The following is a 17,495-nucleotide window of genomic DNA, read 5'->3' as shown; positions in this document are numbered from 1 at the left end:
CCTTCTCTGTTGACTCATTCTATGTTTTCCTGTAAATTCTGGGACATATTTATACTTATTTTAAAATCTTCATTTGCTAATTCTAATGTTTGGTCCCTTACTTCTTTTCCTCTGCCCCACCCCCAACCCCAGATTAAATTTGAGTCTTACATTCTTTTTTTTTTTTTTTTTGAGACAGAGTTTCGCTCTTGTTGCCCAGGCTGGAGTGCAATGGCACCATCTCGGCTCACTGCAATCTCCACCTCCCAGGTTCAAGCAATTCTCCTGCTTCAGCCTCTCAAATAGCTGGGATTACAGGCTTGTGCCACCACGCCTGGCCAATTTTTTTGTATTTTCAGTAGAGGCAGGGTTTCTCCATGTTGGTCAGGCTGATCTGGAACTCCCGACCTCAGGTAATCCACCTGCCTCGGCCTCCCAAAGTGCTGGGATTACAGGCATGAGCCACCTTGCCTGGCCGAGTCCTACATTCTTTTTATGCCTAGTAATTTTTTATTGATTACCAGATATTATGTATAGAAAAACAGTGGAGACTGGAAAATATGATTGCATTATTTTGGTTTTTTCCCCAGAGAGCAGAAGTTCCTCCCTGTATCAGGTAGCTAAGATGACAAGATACACTGGATTTCCCTGAGTGGTTATTTGATCAGTAACTAGCTTCGGCTTCAAGAGACTGAGTTTAAGCCCGGTCTCCAACCTCCAGTCTTTCTGAGAGGTGAAGCCAGCTGGACTTCCTGGGTTGAGTAGGGACTTGGAGAACTTTTCTGTCTAGCTAGAGGATTGTAAATGCACCAATCAGTGCTCTGTGTCTAGCTAAAGGATTGTACACGCACCAATCAGCACTCTGTAAAAACGCACCAATCAGCACTCTGTGTCTAGCTAAAAGTTTGTAAATGCATCAATCAGCACTCCGTAAAAATGCACCAATCAGCACTCTGTGTCTAGCTAAAGGTTTGTAAACGCACCAATCAGCACTCTGTAAAAATGCACCAATCAGCACTCGGTGTCTAGCTAAAGGATTGTAGACGCACCAATCAGCATTCTGTAAAATGGATCAATCAGCACTCTGTAAAATGGACCAATCAGCAGGATGTGTGCCTGGCCAAATAAAGGAAGAAAAGCTGGCCACCCCAGCCAGCAGCAGCAACCTGCTCAGGTCCCCCTCCATGCTGTGGAAGCATTGTTCTTTCGCTCTTCATAATAAATCTTGCTGCTGCTCACTCTTTGGGTCCGCACTACCTTTATGAGCTGTAACAATAACCACGAGGGTCTGCGGCTTCATTTCTGAAGTCAGCCAGACCACAAACCCGCCAGGAGGAGCAAACAACTCCAGATGCGCCACCTTTAAGAGCTATAACACTCACTGCGAAGGTCTGCGGTTTCACTCCTGAAGTCAGCGAGACCATGAACCCACTGGAAGGAAGAAACTCTGGACACAGCTGAACATCTGAAGGAACAGACTCCGGACACACCATCTTTAAGAACTGTAACACTCACCGCGAGGGTCTGCAGCTTCATTCCTGAAGTCAGCTAGACCATGAACCCACTGGGAGGAACAAACAACTAGGGACGCACCACTTTTAAGAGCTGTAACACTCATGGCGAGGGTCCGTGGCTTCAGTCCTAAAGTCAGCGAGACCACGAACCCACCGGAAGGAAGAAACTCCGGACACATCTGAAGGAACAATCTCCGGACACACCATCTTCAAGAACTGTAACACTCCATCTTTAAGAACTGTAACACTCACCGTGAGGATCCTCAGCTTCATTCTTGAAGTCAGCGAGACCATGAACCTACCAGAAGGAACCAACTCCAGACACATTTCCAGTGCCCCAACAACCAGTGATGCCACCGCTTCCACTGCCAGTCCCACCTCCCTCCCCGGCTGGCCACTCCCACCTCCACTACTCATTAGGGACTATTTCTTAAAGAGTTTGAGTATTTAAAAGCCTCTTCTCCCTAGAAATCAGTTCACTGATGTTTTCTCCAGTCCACCTGATTGGTTCATGGGTGGCCAGGGGCGACAGGAAAAAGCACGGTAAGTTCATATTCTGGTCTGTCAGCCCAGTCCCCAGACTTCAGACCATCCTTGACTTGAAGGTGGGGCTTCAGGGACCCAGACCTTTCTACCCAGAAGCCTGTCTGCCTTCTGCTGTCACCCAGACTGTTCATGCTGAGTGGAGCCCGCAGGCCCGTGCTGAGCTGCCCTCGGCCTCACTCCCATGCTCGTCGGCGCCCAAAGTCCACACGGGGCCAAGGCAGCAGGGGGCTGGTGTGTCAGCCTCGACTTTGCTCCAAGATTGGAACAGGCACTAGGAGTGGGGAGAGGCCAGACAGCAGGAGCAGGCATATCCGAGCCTGCAGGGACAGAGGTGCCTCCCTGGCCCCCAAGAGTGCAGGGATGTCTGGGTCCACAGCTGCAGCTTGGGTGGCTTCAGCTGTACCTGGGAGGGTGGGACTGCTGCCTGCTCCTGGCCCCCATGAGCACAGTGATGTCTGGGTCCAGAACCATGGCTGGGCGGCAGCATCTTTGCCCAGGGAATACGAGGCTCCCGCCCTGCCAGCTTGACAGGGGGTGAGAGAAGGCAAGGCTTCTGCGTGTTCCCAGCTCCTGCTGACTCTGTGGAGCACACAGCCCCAGCAGGGCCTCCCCCACTGAAGCTGGCATCATGGCAGTAGCCACTCCAGACAGGCCACCACTGCCATCATTATAACACCTAAAATAAACCAATTATAATTCTTTGTTATTTTATACCCAGTCCATACATTTCCCCATTTGTCTAAAAATGTCTCTTTCTATTGTCTTATTCAAACAAACATCTGCAAAGGATCCACAGACTGCTTGTATTTATTATATTTCTTGGGACTTTAAAAATTTATAACAGTCACCCTCTTTTGCTATTTAATTTTTATATACCATTTATTTGTTGGATAGCCAGGTTATTTGTCTTATGCAATGTCTCACGTTCTGAATTTGGATGATTACTGTCTTGTGGTGGTATTTATCTCTATAGTTAATGAAAACTATAAGACCTACAGAAAGCAGGCTTGATTATATCCAGTTTTTTTTTTTGATACAAACATTTCATATCTGCATCTTATCAGGAGGTCCATAACACCTTTTATGTGATTCCAATATTGATTATTGTGTTCAAGTTGTATCAGTTTGATCACTTTACTAAAAAGCTGCCACTGATTTCTTGGCAAGTGGTTTTGGTGGCTATTGATGATTATTGTCTAAATGCATTACTTTATTTGTGGTCACAAAGAGTGACTTCCCAATTCTACCATGTCCTGTCCATTTATTAGCTGGAATTCTTCTCTAAAGAATATTTTTCATCAACTCAAATTATTTTTTTATGAAATGATGCATCATGGAATTTTGTCTGATAAGTATAACAAGACTTATGGGAAAATAAGGGTGAGGCTGAATATAAACCTGAATAATAGGTGATAAAATATAAATAAAACCTAGTATGTTACACAGTTTTAAAATATTAATTCCTAATAATTATGGTAAATAATAAACTTTACTTTGACAGTAGACATAAAGTTTGCTTGGCAGAGTTGATGTATTAAAGAGTTTTAACTTTTAATTTATGAAGAAAAGGCAGAAGAAAGAGTGTTATCATTCTTAGGATAAAATGTAATAAAATTAGAAGCTGGAGTTCATTGCCTTGCTTTTTTTCTACATTGGCTTAAAATAGAAATTTGAATTTTATCAGTTTCTCTCTTTCACAAAGCAGCAGCTTGTACATCACAGTGAGACCAGATGCCTCTAAGTGATATCCTGCTGTACTCAGCATTCTCATCCTTATCTTACAATCTACTGCAGGAGCTGTTCAGTCTTAGTGAAAGATGATGATAACCATGATGTGTTAAGATCTATTGTTTCTTTTACTTGAATAACATTTTCTCTTAGGGTGCGCAGTGTAGATTACTTTAGGTTTACAGTCTCTCACAATAAAAAATATTCCCTTGTTTATTTTGAAACACTTTATTATTTCAGGCTTTTCCATAATACATGAGGTCTTTCTTTTCATTCATTGCTTGTATTTTTATAACCAGGATACTTACTCATGTTTTAGATTCTGTATAAATAGTTTCCAAACTCAGGAGAAGAACATGATACACACTTGTAAGGCAATGCATATGAGTAACTGAAGTAAGAGACAGAAAATGACATGAGAGTGCATGTTCTGCGTACCGCTTTACAAGCACTATGATCTTCCAGGATGCAATTACTGCACATGGTAGATGTAACTATAATAGATAATGCTAGACATTAATCTTACAAAAATTGTATGCTTTTCATTTTGAGTTTTGGTGATTGTCTTACGTCTTAGACTATATGCTGCTGTAACAAAAATATCATAAACTGGCGTGTGTGTCAACAATACAAATTTATTTCTTACAGCTTTAGGTGCTGGGAAGTCCGAGATCAAGGTGCCAGCAGGCTCAGGGGCTGATGATGGCCCAATTACTGGTTCTTCACTCTATCTTCACATGATGGAAGGGAAAAGGCAGCTCTCTGGGACCTCCCTCTTCTCTAGGGCACTAATCCCATTCATGAGGACCCTACCCTCATGATCTAATCACTTCCCAAAGGCCACATCTTCAAATGCCATTACCTTGAGGGTTAGGATTTCAACATATGAATTTGGAGGGTCATAAACATTCAGACCATAGCAACGATGGTGTTTTATCTTTTACCTACTATGTATGAACAAATGTGTGCATTACAGACAAGCGTTATACCAAAATAACTGTATTTGGCAAAGGAAAGACAGGATAAATCTTAATTCTTTCTCTTTATTGATCACTTTTCAGAGAATGAGGTGGTAACCAACAACTTCCATTGCTACCCTGTGAGCTCTTTTTATATTTTATTAAGAATTCATGTAGTGGGGAGGGGGAGATGAAGAGAGGTTGGTTATGGGTATAAAAATATAGTTAGATAGAAAAAATAAGTTCTGCTGTTCAATAGCACAGTGACTATAGTTATCAATCTTTTATTATATATTTCAAAATAGCCAGAAGCAAAGATTTGAAATGTTCTCAATACAAAGAAATGCTAAATGTTTGAGGTGACAGATATCCCGATTATTCTGATTTGCTCATTGTACATTGTATGCATGTACCAAATATCACATGCACTCCATAAATATCTATTAATATAATTATGTATCAGCAAAAAATTCACTTTAATATATTTCACGTATTTTAATCAGTTGCAGTTTTTATGTTTTTTTTTTTAATTTCCAACTTTTAAATTCAGGGTTACTTGTGCAGGATGTGCAGGTTTGTTATACAGGTAAAAGTGTGCCATGGTGGTTTGCTGCACAGACTGTCCCATCACCTAGGTATTAAGCCCAGCATCCATTAGCTATTCTTCCTGATGTCTTTAATGCTCAAATTATCCCATGCTGAGAAAGTACTCTTTTGAAATAGCACCATTAATCTTTGACAACATTTTTTTTCCTTCCTGGCATAATATGATATCATGGAATCATGTTGCACATTTTCTACCTCAGGCCTGGAACTTAATTTTTCAAGGAGTCCTGCTTCTTTTTAGTAGACAATGATATGAGTAACCACAATCTGAGTGATGAGGATACTCATTGTTACTGGACTATCATTGCTTTTATGCTTTTTTAACAGACAAAGTCAAAAAATTGTATAAGAGGAAATAAATGATAAGTTCATATTGCTGTTTTTATTTCAAATGTGAGACTATAGGGCTTTTACTTGACTTTGATTTTATACTTGTATCTTTCTTTCTTTCCTGCTGAAAAATCTTGTTTCCTAAAGATCTGAACATAATTACATATTTGGTTTGTAGTATAACATTTCTATGATAGTTTCAAAATAATAATATGAATATTACTATTAATTATAAGTTAACTGAATACAGTTTATGCTGTAATGTGATTTTTTGTCTAGAAATAGATCTCACTAAGGAAGTACAACTAAAATACTGTGCTTTACATGCACTTAAAATAATTATTTTCTGTGTGTTTATGTCAATTTAACATAAGATAAGTTAGGTAGTTAGGTTTATTTGCTTTTTTACTCCCCCCTCCCATTTTTAGAGATTGCATTTTCTTCTCTATTGAACTTATTATTTTTAATTCTGTAAAAACTTCTACAGGGTTCTAGAAAGAAACCTATATAACAAGGTACGTTCACAGAAATCTCAATAACATCTTTGTTTCCTCCACCTAGTTACCTTCTTCCCTATGCAAGTAAGTATATTTATCAATTTTGAAGTTATATTTCTACTGTTGCTTTTATAAAATATAAGTAAACACACACATATATACACATGCATATATATGCACACATATGTATACCCGTGTGTGTGTATATACATATACACACACATATATATATAGACACCAAAGTGCCTTTCCCATTTCTGACAGTGAAATATCTTACTATGAATACTCTTTTTCAATTTGCTTATTTTACTGAAAAATACTATTTTGTATTAGTCTTCTTGTATTAGTCTTCTTGCCCGAGACTAGTTAATTTATAAAGTAAAGAGGTTTAATGGACTCACAGTTCCATATGGATGGGAAGGCCTCACAATCATGGCAATAGACAAAGGAAGAACAAAGGGATACCTTACAGGGCAGCAGGCAAGCGAGCATGTGCAGGGGAACTCCACTCTATAAAACCATCAGATCTCATGAGACTTATTCATTATCATGAGAACTACACAGGAAAGACCTGCCCCCATGATTCAATTACATCCCACCTGGTCCCTCCCATGAATGTGGGAATTATGAGAGCTACAATGGAAAATGAGATAGGTGTAGGGACACAGCCAAACCATATCAATGCTATATTAGCATATTGATATCCTATTCATCCTCTTTTTATTTGCTTTTTTAGCCTTCACTGAGTGAATAAACCATAATTTTCTTCAACCAGTTCCTTATTAATGGACTTTTCCATTGCAATTATAAATAAGGTTTCTATGAATAGTCTTGTGCAAAGGCCATTTAGTACTTTGCTGTGAGATAGATTTTAAGTGGGTCAGAGGGTAAATGAATATGTATACATTATTTATGAAGGAATATCTCCGGAGAATGAAAGTGAAATTTTAACTGTTACCGAGTTCTGTAATTGGACCTGAATCTTCTTATGATCCTGATTCTCAAAGGTCAGACTGAGTCAATATATTTATTTAAAGGTACAACTAAACTTTATGGGAGGCTAAAACGACTGGAAGTATATAAGCTTAGTTCTTGAGGTTTTCAAATGAAACCCCAGATGTAATTATTATATATATATATACACACACACACACACACGAGTTTGTATATATATGTGTGTATGTGTACACATGTGTGTATATGTGTGTGTGTTTACTTATATTTTATAAAAGAAACAGTAGAGATATAACAAAAATTGATAAATATAGTTACTAGCATAGGGAAGAAGATAACTAGGTGGTAACTACACACTAACATTTTATCAAGAAATGTTTGTTAAATGAACAATGAATAAATGGATCCATATCAAATGGCTAGTTATCTCTTTCATTATGTAGCTTGAAAACTGATGCAAGTATTATTCTACCCAACCTAAAGACTGCCTCATCTTAGACTAGCATACATTGCTTTAGTCTTAGAATTAGACATAGATTAAGTTTTTCACAAAATTCCTGCAGCTATGATAGCTCTCAAGTTGTTGGAAGAATGGAGAGAAACTGTTTTAACTATATAACACCCACATGAATATGTATTTGGATTTGTACCATTAATAGGAAAAGCTTTTAATCCTCAGGAATAATTACTATTTGTGGCATTTTGCCTGTTCAGCATGTATACTTTATTTGGAAAACTAACTCCTCCACTATGAACATTTGTCTCTACTGAGCCTGCAATCATTGTATCTCATCTATCCAACCAGCAGTGTGTACATGATCCATCATACCAAGACTCAGCCAATCACAGCAAATTGCATGGTAAATATTTTAGGCTTTCATAACCAAAAAAGACAAAATGGAAGATATTATAGAGGTATGTAAAAAAACTAATGTAACCATTAAAATGTGTGAAAAACTTATTCTTATCCTGTGGTATTTAAAAAAAATTAAAAAGATGACAGGCCAGATTTGGCCCATGGACCACAGTAGGTAAAGCCTGTGTATTTCATTTTCCCAGTCACCCTGATTGGTTCAGGAGTAGATACGTTTCTCAAATCGGTCAACAAAAGTATATATCTGAGATTTTTCAATTCAGTGCTGGAAGAAAAGGAAGCTTGCTTTTAGAACCATGAGAAAAGGATATAAATTACCCTGCTTGCTCTATGTCTATAAAGGGGGTGATATGGCTTAGCTGTATCCCCACCCAAAATCTCATCTTGAATGGTAATCCCCGTAATCCCCATAATTTCCTATATGTCAAGGGCAGGGCCAGGTGGAGGTAATTGGATCATGAGGGCAGTTTCCCCCATGCTGTTCTCATGATAATGAGTGAGTCTCACGATATCTGATAGTTTTATAAGCATCTGGAGTTTCCCCTGCTTGCAGTCACTCTGTCCTGCCACCCTGTAAAGAAGGTGCCTGCTTCTCCTTTGCCTTCCACCATGATTGTAAGTTTCCTGAGGCCTCCCCAGCAATACAGAACTGTGAGTCAATTAAACCTCTTTCCATTATAAATTACCCAGTCTCGAGTATTTCTTTGTAGCAGTCGGAGAACAGACTAACACAGAGGGGAATAACGCCAAAACACAAAGAAATCAAGCAATCTGATTATTAGAGTCCGTACATCCATTTTTGCTTGGAGCAAGATCTACCTCTTTGTTTCCCAGTCACATAGGTCAATAAATTCCCTTTTAGATTTATTTATTTAGTTTTTCTTTTTTAGTTTTTTATTTAGTTGTGTTTCTTTCACTGGAAACCAAATAAAATTATAGCTATGTATATTTAGTATATACTTATATATAAATTAAATACATGTGTATGTACACATACATATCAATATATATTTACACATACAGACATAATACACATATATATTCAATAAATATACATTGAGGGCCTAATATTCACCAGATATTGTTCTAGGCACTGGAGATTCAAAGGTAAAAGACATAGTTAGGCATGCTTTAAGAGTATCAGAAATTCTGGATTAAGGTGGCACTTTAACCATATACATTTTCTTTCATGCTCACCAAAAATCTCTCTAGGACAACAGTAAGCGTTCTTTTTTTTTAAGTCATAAACTTAAAAGGACAAGGAGAATAAGAGAAGATATAGCAACAAATTTGGGTAACTGGAAAGCAGATGATTAAGAAAGCTCTCTTTTAATAGCCAATACTAGGAAAAGTTAAGTGACTCCCTAGTGGCCAATAATGGGGAAAACTAAGAAAAAATCCAATTTATAACATTTATTAATGTTTCTTTTAATATACAGAAACATTAAAAGTTCCAGAAGCTGACAATTACCTCTGCAAGTAGAACTGATGAGCTTAAAAAAAAAAAGGAATTGAGGAATGACCAGATCCCCAAATTTTTCTCCTTCTCAATACTGGAGTTACCTAGTATATTTGGAAAGCATAAAACAGGTGGCTTTTGTACTGGGGGTGGTAACCAGAGTTGAAGATGGAACTATGATGAAAATTAAGTACATATTTATATCCAGAATGAGGGAACACACACTTCCTTTTGCCACTCAGTTCCTCCAAGGCCTCTGAGTAGCCGAAAAAAATGAAAGAAATTCTCACCAGTAGACATCACAAGGAAATTACCTGGCCAGACACTCTACAGGGAAACCACAGTTAGAGAGTTATAAAGTAAAGCACACTAGTTCTGAGATTTCAGATAGATCTTCTTTTTGTCCAAATCTTAAATTTGAATATATAGCCAAGGATTGGCAGACATCTGAATAAAGTTTCTAACATAAAAAGGACTAAAAGAATCATATATCCACAGTGTACCTGGAAGGAACAGACTTCTCTGGGGCAAAATAATTTCAAAATAACTGTCACTAATATCCTCATAGAAAAAAAGAATATCATTAAAATAGCATTCTGAGAACAAAAAAAGAGCTTTTATAAATTAAAAATATTACAGAATAATTTTTAAAAGCCATAGAGATTTACAAAATAAAGCCCAAGAAATGCATATGAAATTAGACTAAGACATGGAAAATAGCAGGGGGGAAAAAGCAAGAATATTAGAAGACTAGATCTAGAGTTCCAATATCCAAACAAAGGAATCCAAATAGAGAACAGAGAAAATTGAAGGAAGGAAATCATCAACAAGAAATTTGTGAAAATTTTCCATTTATAAATGACAAAGGCTCCAAGATTACAAGGAGCCATTAAGAGACCAGCAGAGTAGATTAATATAAACACTCACCAAGAAACTCAAGGCACATCATCATGACATTCCAGCACTTCAGAACACTGACAACAAAGTGAAGATTCTAAAAGGTTTGAGAGAAGGAGAGAGAAAGAGAATATTACATACAAAGATCAGAGGTAAGACTGACTTCTGACTTCTCAACACATGGAAGATAGAAGGCGGTAGAAAATGCCAAAAACATTCTGAAGGAAAACAATGACCAACTATGTCAGAGCATCCCCAAGACCACCTCCCCAGATTCTGCAATTCACTAGAACTCACAGCACTCAGGATATAGTTGCACTAACTGCTATGGCTTATAACAGTGAAAGGACACAAAACAAAATCAACAAAGGGAAAAAAATCACTATGGGATGAAGTCCTGAGGATACTACGCTTGAAACTACCAAGAGTCCTCTCCCAGTGGTGTCACAAGTGACATATTTAACTCTTCCAGCAATTAATTGTGATATCAAGAGTGAAAGGTTCTCTACCAGAGAAGCTCATTAGAGATGCACTGCCCACATTTGTTCCCCGCCCCCTCCCCTCCCCACTGGGGACTGGTCATGTAGCCACCCTCGGCCTAGGATGTACCAAAATTCCAAATAGAATTTTCCCAAAAGGAAAACAGGTGTTCAGCATAAACCATATCAGTTGCACAAATAAATTAGGAATAGTAAAGCACTCTTATCATTCTGGGAACGTTTATATCAGTGTAAGGAACTGTTTATAATCCAAGTTCCCAGACAACAGTTAAGGGACAACCCTGCAAGGAGGCCTTTCTAAGGGCAGCATTATCAGGCTTACTAGGTTAACTCTTTTTCTGTACACCAACTATCAGTAAAACTATCAATCAAATGTGAACATAAAATGATGACATTTTCAGATGTTCAATGCCTCAAAAATTTACATTCTATCCAATTTTTTTTCCTCAGGAGAGTGAATATCCAGCACCAAAATGATGGAGTAAACCAATAAGTAGAAAGAAAGGGAAAGGAGAAACATAGACACACAAAAGAGAGGCAATGGAATCCCCAAAATTATGATGAAAATCAATCCCAGGGTGATAGCTCATACTAGGTACAAAAGACAACCAGTTCATAAAGGAACAGATCTGAAGCCCCCAGAAGATAACACTGTTAGGATATTTGATGGGCTGAATAGATGTAGAAGACATTTAGACAACTGGCAAGGTTCTAGGCATTACATTTATAACAAGTTCATAGAAGAGTAAGTAAACAATAAACCAAGATAATTATTAACTTCAGAAAATGTGAGAGGTTGAACTGGAAAGGAAAGATTATCATGAAATAATATAATTAGGTAAAAAAATGCAAAGTACATTTTACAATGTGTACATTATACCACCATTTGTGATTTTTCTTAAAAGGATATGCACAGACACACATTCATACAAGCATGGAATACCTCTGGGAAACTAGTAAATAATAATTGTCTCCTGGAAGAGACTAACAGAAAAAAAAATTGTGCTGGATAGGAGACTTAAAGTTTTACTCAATTTCTATGTGAGTTTTTGCCATGAACATGTATGACTTTTCAAACAAACAGGCAAATAACATGAACTCTCAAAGCCAAAACAAAAAGCAAAAACAAAAAGTAGCAGAAAATAGAGCAGCAAGATACACTTAGCTCCCCCACACTCAGATGGATGATAATCTCCTTCTGCATTAATGGCACCCCCAGCTTCATGTTCTCACTAACGAGCTGCAGTAGAACACATTTGCTTAGAAAAAGTTTAATTAGTTCTTGTTTTCCTTTAATAAGAAATGTCTTTAAAAAAAGAGCTGTAGTTTCATTTGTAAACAAAACCCCTACATTAAAAAAAATGTAGGGCTGAGAGTGGTGGCTCATGCCTGTAATCCCAGGACTTTGGGAGGCTGCGTATGGATCACTTGAGGTCAGGATTTTGAGACCAGCCTGGCCAACATGGTGAAACCCTGTCTCTACTAAAAATACAAAAAGTAGCTGGGGGTGTTGGCACACACCTGTAATTCCAGCTACTCAGGAGGCTGAGGCAGAAGAATCACTTGAACTCGGGAGGTGGAGGTTGCAGTGAGCCAAGACTGGGCCACTTAACTCCAGCCTGGGCAGTGGAGCAAGACTCCTTATCAAAAACAAAACAAAACAAAAACAAAAACAAAAACAAAAAAAAAACTGTAGAAGGGAGGGGCCAAGATGGCCAACTAGAAACAGCTACGGTCAGAGGCTCCCACTGAGAAGAATGAAAAGAGTGAGTGAATCCTACACCAGCAACTGAGGTATCCAGGTTCTTTCATTAGGACTGACTAGGCAGTTGGTGCAGCCCAGGGAGACTGATGAAAAGCAGGGCAACAAGAGAGAAAGGCCAGGTCATCTACAAAGGGAAGCCCATCAGACTAACAGTGGATCTTTCAGCAGAAACCCTACAAGCCAGAAGAGACTGGGGGCCAATATTCAACATTCTTCAAGGAAAGAATTTCCAACACAGAATTTAATATCTGGCCAAACTAAGCTTCATAAGCTAAGGAGAAATCAAATCCTTTTCAGATAAGCAAATGCTGAGGGAATCCACCACCACCAGGCCTGCCTTGCAAGAGCTCCTGAAGGAAGCATTAAATATGGAAAGGAAAAACCGTTACCAGCCACTACAAAAACACCCTGAAGTACAAAGACCAATGACACCGTGAAGCAACTACATTAACAAGTCTGCAAAATAACCAGCTAGCATCCTGATGACAGGATCGCATTCACACATAATAGTATTAAAATGTAAATGGGCTAAATGCCCCCAAATAAAAGACACAGAATGGAAAGCTGGATAAAGAGTTGAGACCCATCAGTGTGCTATCGTCAAAAGACCCATCTCATGTGCAAAGCCTCAAAATAGTCTCAAAATAAAGGTATGGAGGAAAATTTACCAAGCAAATGGAAAGCAGAAAAAAGCATGGATTGCAATCCTAGTTTCTGACAAAACAGATTTTAAATCAACAAAGATCAAAAAAGACAAAGAAGGGCATTACATAATGGTAAAGGATTCAATTCAACAAGAAGAGCTAACTATCCTAAATATATATGTACCCAATATAGAAGCATCCAGACTCATAAAACAAGTTCTTAGAGACATACAAAGAGACTTAGACTCCCCCACAATAAAAGCAGGAGACTTTAACACCCTACCATCAATATTGGAAAGATCATCGACACAGAAAATTAACAAAAACATTCAGGACTTGAACTCAGCTCTGGATCAAGCGGACCTGATATCTACAGAACTCTCTACCCCAAAACAACAGAATATACATTCTTCTCAGTACCTCATGACACTTACTCTAAAATCAATCACATAATTGGAAGTAAAACACTTCTCAGCAAATGCAAAATAACTGAAATCATAACAAATAGTCTCTCAGACCACAGCACAGTGAAATTAGAACTCAAGATTAAGAGACTCACTCAAAAACCACACAACTACATGGAAATTGAGCAACCTGCTTCCAAATGACTCCTGGGTAAATAAGGAGATTAAGGCAGAAATCAAGAGGTTCTTTGAAACCAGTGAGAACAAAGAGACAGTGTAGCAGAATCTCTGGGACACAGCTAAAGCTGTGTTAAGAAGGCAATTTATAACACTGAATGCCCACATCAAAAAGCTAGAAAGATCTTAAATCAACACCCTGACATCACAACTAAGAAAAACTAGAGAACCAAGAGCAAATAAAACTCAAAGCTAGCAGAAGAAAAGAAATAACCAAGATCAGAGTGGAACTGAAGGAGATAGAAACACGAAAAACCCTTCAAAAAATCAATGAATCCAGGAGCTGTTTTTTTTTTTTTTTTTTTTTAAAGTTAATAAAATAGACCACTAGCCAGGCTAATAGAAAAGGGAGAAGAATCAAATAGATATGATAAAAAATGTTAAAGAGGATATCACCACTGACCCCTCAGAAATACAACCAACCATCAGAGAATACTATAAACACCTCTATGCAAATGAACTAGAATATCTAGAAGAAATGGATACATTCCTGGACACATACACCCTCCCAAGACTGAACCAGTAAGAAGTTAAATCTCATTTGATCCTCAGCAATGCTAAGATAGGCAAAGTAGCTGTTGTTATCCGTGTTTTTTTAAAATAATGTCAGTGAAATTATAAATCTGATAATATTAATCCCGCTGAGCAATATTAAAGCAAGAGCTGAAATCTAGATCTCCTGAGGCAAACTCCAGGCTTTCTAAAACATTGTCTTGCTGGAAATCTCATGAAATCATTTGACTCTGGTATAATGGTCATGATAGCACAAGAAGAGGATAGAACATCACACAGTAAAATGCCATTTTTATTATTTATAGCACTGTTCTAATGGAGTAATTTACCACGCCACTAATCAGTAAACCAAATGGAATGGCTTTCCCTATCTACCTCATGGAAAGGCTGTAAATGTAATTAAACATTTTTTAATCCATCAAACACAAGAGCTCCTTGGAGATTTAAAATAAATATGCCTACATTCAAAGCTCCAGATAAAGGCAAAAGTGCATATGAATTACTTTGTGGTAAGTGCAGCCCAGAGGCAGTAAACTTCCATCTGGTTTTTCTGCTTCCCCCTTCCCACTGCTGCCAATACAGGAACTCTTTTAGTTTTTACACACCACCTGCACTCATCCCACAGGCCTGTTCTCCTTTAAATGCCTGGAAAGTAGCAAGCAGAGCAGCAGGTGGGTATAGCAAGTTTTCCAATCTACACTGATGCTTTCAGTTTATGATGCATACACCTTGAGATTATAGAACTCCAGAGAGGAAGTGATCTATCTTAGTAGAGAATCAACATAATGTCCTGCTGTTATCCCTACCAGAAAATGAGGAAAAATTGAGCTGACAAGGCTGAGAGCTTGAAGACTTCACATGAGGTTCTGCACTGGGTTTGTATCCACGTGGATTACATAATAATTTCAGACCTTCTTTCTGAGGGATGGAAGAGAGCTGAGAAGCCTCAGCTGATAGCAAGAAACAGAGAACAGAGAATGGGCAAACTCCCACTGCCAAGTTGGAATTTATGAGTAGAGACCAAATAGTTAAGCTATATTAAGAAAAGCTTCAGAACCATAAGTCTTGTAGACAGAGGTAAAAAAACAAATTTCACAAGACAAGAGCCATCAGAAAAGTACTGCAATAACCACAACAGCCAATGAAGTGAAAGACATTTTGGGAGGTCATGGTTTCACTATCATTCTTCTTATTTTCTTTCAGTGATTAAACATTGTATATACTGGAGAGGATGAGCACGTCCACATTTGCCCTGTCATGTTCCTCCTCTGTCAGGAAGAGAATGAAGGTCCAGACGAGAATTTAAATGACACTTCTTACTCTAAACATAATGGGAACACATATGAGTTGCTGTGTATTTATTGGAACAACACTGCAGAGTTCACGATACCCTGAGTTCAACATTGTTTCCAGGTTTTATTAGACTGAGTATTATAATGGTTAATATTGAGTGTCAACTTGATTGGATTGAAGTGTGCAAAGTATTGTTCTTGGGTGTGTCTGTGAGGGTGTTGCCAAAGGAGAGTAACATTTGAGTCAGTGGACCAGGGGAGGGAGACCCACCCTCAGTCTGGGTGGGCATCATCTAATAAGCTGCCAGTGCAGCTAGAATAAAGCAGGTAGAAGAAGATGGAAATAGCAGACTTGCTGAGTCTTCTGGCCTTCATCTTTCTCCCATGCTGGGTGCTTCCTGCCCTTGAACATCAGACTCCAAGTTATTCAGCTTTTGGACTCTTGGACTTACACTAGTGATTTGCCAAGGGCTCTCAGGCCTTCAGCCACAGACTGAAGGCTGCACTGTTGGCTTTCCTACTTTTGAGGTTTTGGGACCTGGACTGGCTTCCTTGCTCCTCAGCTTGTAGATAGCCTACTGTGAAACCTCACCTTGTGATCATGTGAGTCAATGCTCCTTAATAAACTCCCCTTTATATGTACATCTATCCCATTAGTTCTGTCCTTCTAGAGAACTCTGACTAATACAAGTATTAAATACTACATACAAACTCCTCTCTGCATTGATATCTATGCACACCACACACCACAGTTTTGTTTACACTTGATTTGGTTGTTGGGCCATTGCCTGGATGATGTACTGCATTTTTCAAAGTGTGTAACAATGATCACTTTGCTTGGAATCACCTATGATCATGTTAAAAATGGAGACTTTCAGCCCCACCCCCAGACCTACTGAATCAGAATCTTCAGAGAGTGAGTCTTGGAGCTTTATTTTAAATAGGGATTGTTACCTGCACTGAAGTCTGAGAATGGGTGAATTTGGGACTCCACTTCAGTAATACAATCCAAAGTGTTTATGGGGACTATGAATTTGCTTCTTATCTGCATTATTTATTCATTTGTTTAACCAGTAACTAATTATTGTGCTCTTTCTGTGTGTTAGATACTTGTTCAGATAAGAGGGCACAATATTGAGCAAAACATACCTGGTCTCTGCCCGTACCAGGGTACTTACATCCTAATGTATCCTACTGTTTCAGAAGATTACTCTGAAGAGTTTGAGCAGCTGCCACCAGAGTGGTGACCAAGCTTTAGGCAGACAGCTTATTAAACATCATGCATATTCAGTAGATCTGGGGTGGATTTTAGGAACCTACAAAATTCACAAACTTTACAGGTAGTTACAACTTGAGAAACCCTATTCTGCAGAGTTAGGGTATAAAATACATAATTTGTTGTATATGTTTAATCTTAAATTAACATAGTACCTATGTTTTAAATTCAAAAAGGACCAGATATTTTGTATTTGCTCAACAGTTTTCCTTCCAATTGTTCAAACCACTACTTTTTATGAGTTGTAATTGTAAGTACGTATATTTATATATTAACTCATGTATTTAGCAACTTTTGAGCACCTACTGTGTGTCTGGCTCCCTGATGGACACCAGGGAAGCAAAGATTGAAAATATCCATCAGGAGGCTGGGCACGGTGGCTCATGCCTATAATCCCAGCACTTTGGGAGGTTGAGGCAGGAGGATCACGAGGTCAGGAGTTCAAGACTAGCCTGGCCAAGAGGGTGAAACCTCATCTCTACCAAAAATACAAAAATTAGCCAGGCGTGGTGGGGGGGCGC

The 17,495-nt window shown here is 38.5% G+C and overlaps 1 long non-coding RNA gene across 1 annotated transcript in view; it reads right to left on the bottom strand.

Annotated features, from left to right (window-relative positions):
• Positions 1-10,422, bottom strand: part of LOC129049526 (uncharacterized) — a 116,229-nt gene extending 105,807 nt beyond the window's left edge. The window contains exon 1 of the long non-coding RNA XR_008512669.2: positions 10,374-10,422. This is a non-coding gene — a long non-coding RNA (uncharacterized LOC129049526). The remainder of the gene's footprint in view (positions 1-10,373) is intronic.
• Positions 10,423-17,495: the final 7,073 nt, after the last annotated feature.

This window comes from Pongo abelii, chromosome 14 (assembly GCF_028885655.2).
Source record: "Pongo abelii isolate AG06213 chromosome 14, NHGRI_mPonAbe1-v2.0_pri, whole genome shotgun sequence".
Taxonomy (NCBI): domain Eukaryota; kingdom Metazoa; phylum Chordata; class Mammalia; order Primates; family Hominidae; genus Pongo; species Pongo abelii.
Note: the sequence above shows the minus strand (reverse complement) of the source record. Positions and strands in the feature narration are given on the sequence as shown.